This window comes from Octopus bimaculoides, chromosome 6 (genome assembly GCF_001194135.2).
Source record: "Octopus bimaculoides isolate UCB-OBI-ISO-001 chromosome 6, ASM119413v2, whole genome shotgun sequence".
Taxonomy (NCBI): Eukaryota; Metazoa; Mollusca; class Cephalopoda; order Octopoda; family Octopodidae; genus Octopus; species Octopus bimaculoides.
This window is the reverse complement of record NC_068986.1, coordinates 9,560,807-9,568,369: the sequence shown is the minus strand read 5'-3', so window position 1 is coordinate 9,568,369 and position 7,563 is coordinate 9,560,807. Positions and strand designations below refer to the sequence as shown.

General features: G+C 38.3%; 1 long non-coding RNA gene across 1 annotated transcript in view; it reads left to right on the top strand.

Moving 5' to 3' along the window:
* Window positions 1-7,563, top strand: part of LOC128248095 (uncharacterized) — a 108,313-nt gene that overhangs the window by 38,871 nt on the left and 61,879 nt on the right. The window contains exon 2 of the long non-coding RNA XR_008264358.1: window positions 4,228-4,343. This is a non-coding gene — a long non-coding RNA (uncharacterized LOC128248095). The remainder of the gene's footprint in view (window positions 1-4,227; window positions 4,344-7,563) is intronic.

The following is a 7,563-nucleotide window of genomic DNA, read 5'->3' as shown; positions in this document are numbered from 1 at the left end:
TATATATATATATATATATATATATATATATATATTATATACACATACACACACACAACAGGCTTCTTTCAGTTTCCGTCTACCAAATCCACTCACAAGACTTTGGTTGGCTCAAGGCTATAGTAGAAGACACTTGGCCAAGGTGTCACACAGTGGGATTGAACCCGGAACCGTCTATAAAAAGTGGAATCTTACTCTATAATAACAATGAAAGAGTTGAGAAAGTTATAAGCTTGTTTTTAGCAAGATATTTTTTCTTCTCTGATTTAGCATTTCCTAAGAAATGGAAGGCGTCTCAATAAAGGATGTGCTCGAAACAAAACTGGACAATGTCATACATGCCAGACTCTTCAGTAGCACCGTCCCACCTCTGCTCTTATAGGTAAGTTAAATGTGGGCTACTATGAAGAGGATAGAACATCAATTGGCTATGATGCTATCATTATGAGAGCATATTTAAAATGAGATAATTCAAGAACAGAGTGGAGTGAATGATTGCAGAATACCAAAAGCACAAGTTCTGCTGAGTTGGATATGTTGCAAGATTCACAGCCAACAGATGGACCCATGCAGTTGCTGAGTGGCATTCAAGAGATTGGAAAAGACCATTAGGGAGGCCCCCATGACAATGGAAAGACGATCTAGTCAAGCAATTTAGATCAAGATGTAAAAGAATGGTGCAATCTAGACAGAATTGGAAACACATTGTGACCAGTGGTGTATAACATCATCTGATGGCCTGGTCAGTATTGTGATGAATGGGCTGGGCAAAGTTTAGAGAGCTTCTACTTTTGTTGGCAACTAGGGGCCTCTTCCTCAGTGTGAAAAGCAGATTGTATGATGCCTGTGTACATACAGCTATGTTACATGACAGTGAAACATGGGCTTTGACTACAAAGGACTTGCAAAGGCTTGAAAAAAATAAAGCTAGTATGTTCTGCTGGCTGGGTAATGTCAGTGTGCACACAAGACAGGGTGTAAATGATTTAAGAGGGAAACTGGGTATAAGAGGCATCAGATGTTGTGTGCAAGAGAGAAGCCTGTGCTGGTTTGGTCATGTGATGTGTATGGATGAGGACAGCTACGTAAAGAAGTGCTGAGCTTTAATTGTGGAGGGAGCCTATGGAAGGGGGTAGACCCAGGAAAACATGGGACTAGGTGGTGAGAAAGAATCTTCAGACACTGGGCCTTAGTGAGGAAATGGCAAGGGAGCAGGAGATGTGGTGATTTGTTGTAGTTAAGACACGTCAAGCTAAGTAAAACCACTGTCTTCTACATGTACAGGCTTGGCCCTTTTCAGGTGCCAACACCCCTTAAAAAGCACCAGTATCAGTGCTGTGTTAATACGCCTGTGTTGATGGCACATAAAAAGCACCCTGCACACTCTGTTAAGTGGTTGGCATTAGGAAGGACATCCAGCTATAGAATCCATGCCACAACAGACAGCTGGAGTCTGAACAGCTTCCTGTCAGCCAGCTCCATGTCGAACTGTTCAACCCATGCCAGAATGGAAAACATATGCTAAACAGTGATGATGATGATTTTTTTTACAGTTTAATTTACCTGATTTAAGGGCTATTAACCTTTAAACAGCAGCCATCATCAAGTGATGTTCCAAAATTTTACATGAATGCAGTCATTATCAATTGAAGCATTTAACCCTTTTGTTACCATATTTCTGTTGAGATGCTCTGTGTTTCTTTCAATTAATTTTAAATATAGCAAAGAATTTAGTAAAATAACTTAGTTATCATGAAGCTAGTGTTAGGAACATAAATTGTGACTTAAGGTTTGGTGGAAGATTTTAATTCAAAACTTATGTAAATAAGACATTTGTACTCAGAGCCAGAACCGGTTTCGGCTGGGTTGGTATCAAGAGGGTTAAGAATTGTTTCTCTATTATATATTTTAACCCTTTTGTTACCATATTTCTGTTGTGATGCTCTGTGTTTCTTTCAATTAATTTTAAATATAGCAAAGAATTTAGTAAAATAACTTAGTTATCATTAAGCTAGTGTTAGGAACATAGATTGTGACTAAGGTTTGGTGGAAGATTTTAATTTAAAACTTATTAAGACAAGACATTTGTATTACAGAGTTAAAGGCGGTTTCAGTTGGGTTGGTATCAAAGAGGTTATACAATACATCCCTAGCAAGTGCCATCACTTTCAGATAAAGATTTTGTTTTATGTAATTGCAAATTTTGTCTTGTGCTAGATACCCTGATTCATTCAGCAAGTGATGTAGCTATCTCAAAGAATTCATACTTGAGTTTTTCTGGTGCAGTGGTTGATGCATTGGTAACTTGTTATTACAATCACAGGCACATATAATATGTGCTTCCCAACCACATAGGTCTGGGTTCAGTCCCACTGTGGCACCTTGGGCAAGTGTCTTCCGCTATACCTTTGGGTTGATCAAAGTCTTGTGAGTGGATTTGGTAGATGGAAACTGGAAGAAGCCTGTCATATATGTATGTATATATTTGTAAGTGTTTGTGTTTGTCCCCCACCATCAGGGACAAAAACACACCATTGGTTGATGCTGGTGTGTTTATGTCCCCATAACTTAGTGGTTCAGCGAAAGAGACCAATAGAATAAGTACTAGGCTTATAGAGAATAAGTCCTAGGGTCAATTTCTTCAACTAACACTGTTTAACATTATTTACATTTGATGAATATTTGTCCTCATCTTGTTTGTTGTTAACATAACGTTTCGGCTGATATACCCTCTAGCCTTCATCAGGTGTCTTAGGGAAATTTCGAACTTGGGGTGCGCTCAGGACGACGAAACCATTCTGCACGCACTTGTCCAGTGCCCGAGTATTGCTGATCTGTGGGTTTATGTCGAACAGCTACTGTCACATGTAGGACGTATCCGGCTATCAGCTGAATCCATCGTGAGGATTGACCCACCAACCTCCTTTAACCGGGAGGGCAAGGCAATTTTCCTATGCCTAGTGGCTGTAGCGAAAGAGGTGGTATGGTAGACCCATTTGAAAGGGCTAAAGTCAGACACTTTCCTCTTTGGCCAAGGCCTCATCAACTTTTTCAAGTTCCACTTGAAAAGGAAGATGAGAGTAGAGAAGGATGTACTGTCTCATAGCAAATTTGTTGAAAGATGGGTGACTGTTGGAAGAATGGCCAGTATGAATGGACCAATTCTGAGAATACACATGGAGAAAAAGGTAATGTAAAAGGAGAAAAGGCTCTATACCCCTTTCTTATTTTTCTGACCAGGCTCCCGTGGCTTTTATGGGTTTTTCCACGTGTAACCTTCCGAAGCGCCTCCCCATATTGGGAGTTTTATTTGTTATATCTTTCTCTGTTTTCCTAACTGTTTACACGAACATTTTCTACCTTTCGGACAAAACCCCTTGTAACCTTCGTCCTGTCTTTGTCCTTACATATTTTTGATTTATATTAGCCCTTGTGGCCAATAAAACAGAATTAATTATTCTTCTTCTTCTTATTATTATTATTCAATTCACTGCCTGGAAACAGACTCAGAATCTTGGGGTTAGTAGCCAGTGCTCTTAACCACCAAGCCTGTGGCACAGTGGTTAAGAGCGTAGGCTACTAACCCCAAAATTCCGCGTTCAATTCCAGACAGTGACCTGAATAATAATAATAACAACATTGAAAAATACCTTAGGAATGAGAACCCTGGTTCGAAATTTCCCCAAGACACCTAATGAAGGCTGGAAGGTATATCAGCTGAAACGTTGTGTTAACAAACAAGATAAGGACAAATATCCGTCAAATGTAAATAATGTACACAATTCCTCATCTCTTAAATATAGAACTGCAACACCCTTTAAGGTGGTGCTTCAGCATGGCTGGAGTCAAATGGCTGAAACAAGTAAAAAAAAGAAACGAAATGAAATTCGTCCTGTTCTTTGTGATTACCTCTTTGATAAGAAGATTGGGTGTTGCAGGACTGCATGAATGAATGGAAAGAATTTGCCTAAATTAAAAAAAAAATTGAAGAAAGGCCAATTTGAAAAATTGAAAAAGAGCAATTTATTGGCCATTTAATGGCAGGAAAGCATCCCGTGTCTGTGTTTACCAATGTACTCTTGTGAACGATTATTTTTATGTTTATTCTTAACATCTTGCTATTAATGTCCATCCTTGAAATTTATTTCTTCGTGTAAATGAAGTCTTGCTACTCACAATCTTGTTTACAATTCCAATAAGTAGTTCTTTGATATTTACCATTACCAGATGGAAAGACAGATGTAAGCCACTCTTGGTATGTTCTAAAGAAGATGAAATTAGTTGGTACAATCATCATCTGCAGCTACCAAAGGCTTTAATTTCAAAGCAAGAAAATGCATCAGGTAAAGTGATTTGCTATTCATAGTTTACTCACCAAAGTTTACTTGCAAAAAAAGGGTTTCTTTTTTAGTCAGTGAAATGGCTGAAAAGTTATGTCATGTATCAATATTGCTTATCAATCAATAAACATTACTTATTAGTCATAAAGATTGCTTATCAGTCATAAAGATTGCTTATCAATCATAAAGATTGCTTATCAATCATAAATATTGCTTATCATTTTTGTTTGTGACTTATATTTCTGATCTGGTTAATGTCTGTATTCGAAGCAGAAGAGTTATAGATGCTATATAATAATCAATGACAGATTTTTTTACCAATTCCTTCATGTATGAAAATATTTATTTAATATTTTTTTTTGTCTTTTATTCCTACATTGGTTATATAATATGTTCTTGTTTCTTGTCACCGAGTATCGATAAACTAGCTACTTTCACAGAAATTTCTAACTGAAAAGAATCTGTGTTACCAGATACCATAATTTGACAAAATGAAAAAAGAAATTGCAAACAAAATATAAAAGCAAAACTCAGAATCATTTTCAGACACAAAACTGCAATAATTTTAAAGAAGAGAGAATAATAAAACTTCTCACATGGTCTTTTATGATGACAAGTGAGTGTTATGGCTAAAGTATTGGGTTTGAAGATGACTAGGACACGGTATATTTTTTTTTTACTATTACTCTCTTAACATATGACACACACACATGCACACATACACATGCACACATACACATGCACACATACACATGCACACACACACATGCACACATACACATGCACACATACACATGCACACATGCACACATGCACACATACACATGCACACATACACATGCACACACACACATGCACACATACACATGCACACATACACATGCACACACACACATACATATATAAAATATTTGAATGATTGGAAAAAGAAAAAAAATTATTTGTGATTCCATATAAATGTGAGATCACAGACAGAAGTCACCAAGTTAGAGAACTACATTCACCATTTAGTATTTAAACCATTCATGTCTGGCCCAAATATTCTACTAGTTTTACATTCAAACTGGCCAGATTTTGGCAGTCATATCATCAAAATCTCAAGTTGTACTCTAATTCACGATTAGTTTTCAAAAATTTGAATAAACAAGTATCACATTTGACAGAGTAAACTGAATGCTAAATGGTGAAACTGAATTTGGTTTTAAATCTTTAAGTTGTCCACTTGAAATGGTATTTCCTAGGGCCAGGCATTCTATTTTCTAATGAGCTTTGAAAATATAACTTGTGGCAGTAATAAATGATTTAGCTCACAAACAAACAGACCTGACACTAAAAAATATTCTCCATGTGGATTTAAAACTCCACTTTCAGTGATGTTTTTACTTTCAGCAACCTTCTTAGGGTTTTATGCCTTAAAAAAAATCAATATAAAAGTTAAAAACTCATCGACCCAAAGCTTTCATATTGGGAGAATAACCTAATTCTCATTGCTGGAAAGTCAATAGTATAAATGTGAAGTTTTTCATTGTTTGTCAAGTTCAGGGATCAGTTTATACATGGATTTCAGATTTCTTTACAACCAATTGCTTATGTTTTTGTTCTCTCTCTCTCTCCCCCTCCCCCCTCTCTGTTATACTTCATTTCCAACACCTCTCTTATCTGTCATCACTGTCAGCACCCTCACATATCTACCATAGCCCCTGCTGAGCCATTCCTATATCTCACACCATTGCTTGTTACAGTCACCTCTACCTCATCACTAACCTTCTCTCCACACACTCTTGGGGAACTTCCCCCCCCCCCCCTGTCTGTCTACCCCTTCCCATTCACTGTGTCCAATCCTCTACAACACTCTACTTATATTCACACCCCACTGTATCTTGAAGTTATGCCCCCACACACATTACCACCACTACTATCTCTCTCTTTCTCTCTAACTCTGCCTCCTTTCGTCTCCAACTGGGGCAGCCATGTATCTCCTCTGTAGCAATACCCTTATCTCTGTCCCTCTATTATACTTTAACCTCCCATCAACTGGCACAAAGCCCCTCCCAGTCCAGCGGTTTTTGTCTTGCAATTCACTTGGTGATCCTGCTGATGTTGGTATCATGTCAAAAGCATCCAGTCCACTCTATCAAGTGGTTGGCCTTAGGAAGGATGTTTATATACTTGTGTGTGTGTGTGTGTGTGTGTGTGTGTGTGTGTGTGTGTGTGTGTGTATGTATATATATATAATATATATATATATATATACACACATACACATCATCATCATCATCATCGTTTAATGTCCATTTTCCATGCTGGCATGGGTTGGACGATTTGACTGTGGTCTGGCGAGCCAATGGCTGCATCAGGCTCCAATATGATCTGGCAATGTTTCTACAGCTGGATGCCCTTCCTAATGCCAACCACTCCAAGAGTAGTGGGTGCTTTTTACGTGTCACTGGCACAGGAACCAGTCAGTGGGTATTAGCATCGATCACATTCGGATGGTGCTTTTTATGTGCCACTGGCATGGGGGCCAGTCAGGGAGTTCTGGCATTGACCACATTCGGTTGGTGCTTTTTACGAGCCACTAGCATGGGAGCCAGTCAGCAGGCACTGGTCCCAGATACGATATTAGTTTTACTTGACTCAGCAGGTCTTCTCAAGCATATCATAGCGTCTGATGCATCAGGGATATACTTAACAGGGCTGGACATGCATGGCTGCAATCTCACTTTAGTTGCCAAGTCTTCTCAATCACAGCACATCTCCAAAGGTCTCAGTCTCCTGTCATTGCCTCCGTGAGGCCCAATGTTTGAAGGTCATGCTTCACCACCCTGTCCCATGTCTTCCTGGGTCTACCTCTTCCACAGGTTCCTTCTACAGTTAGGGAGTGGCATTTCCTCACACAGCTGTCTTCATTCATATGTAACACATGGCCATACCAGCACATTCACCCCTCTTGCACACCACATTTGATGCTTCATATGCCCATACATTATATATATATATATATATATACATATATGAATGATAGCGGATCTTGTTCAAAACGGGGGCACCAGTTTTCATTTATTTTTTATGTAGTGTTTTTGGTACGGAAAGACTTTCAAACTTCGTATACTTATCTATTTTGTGTTATAGAACAGAAAAAAATTTTTGTATTCGAATTTATTTCATGTAAAAAATTGTCTTATTTCGATAATTTCTACTAATCACTCACGTCTATTCAGTT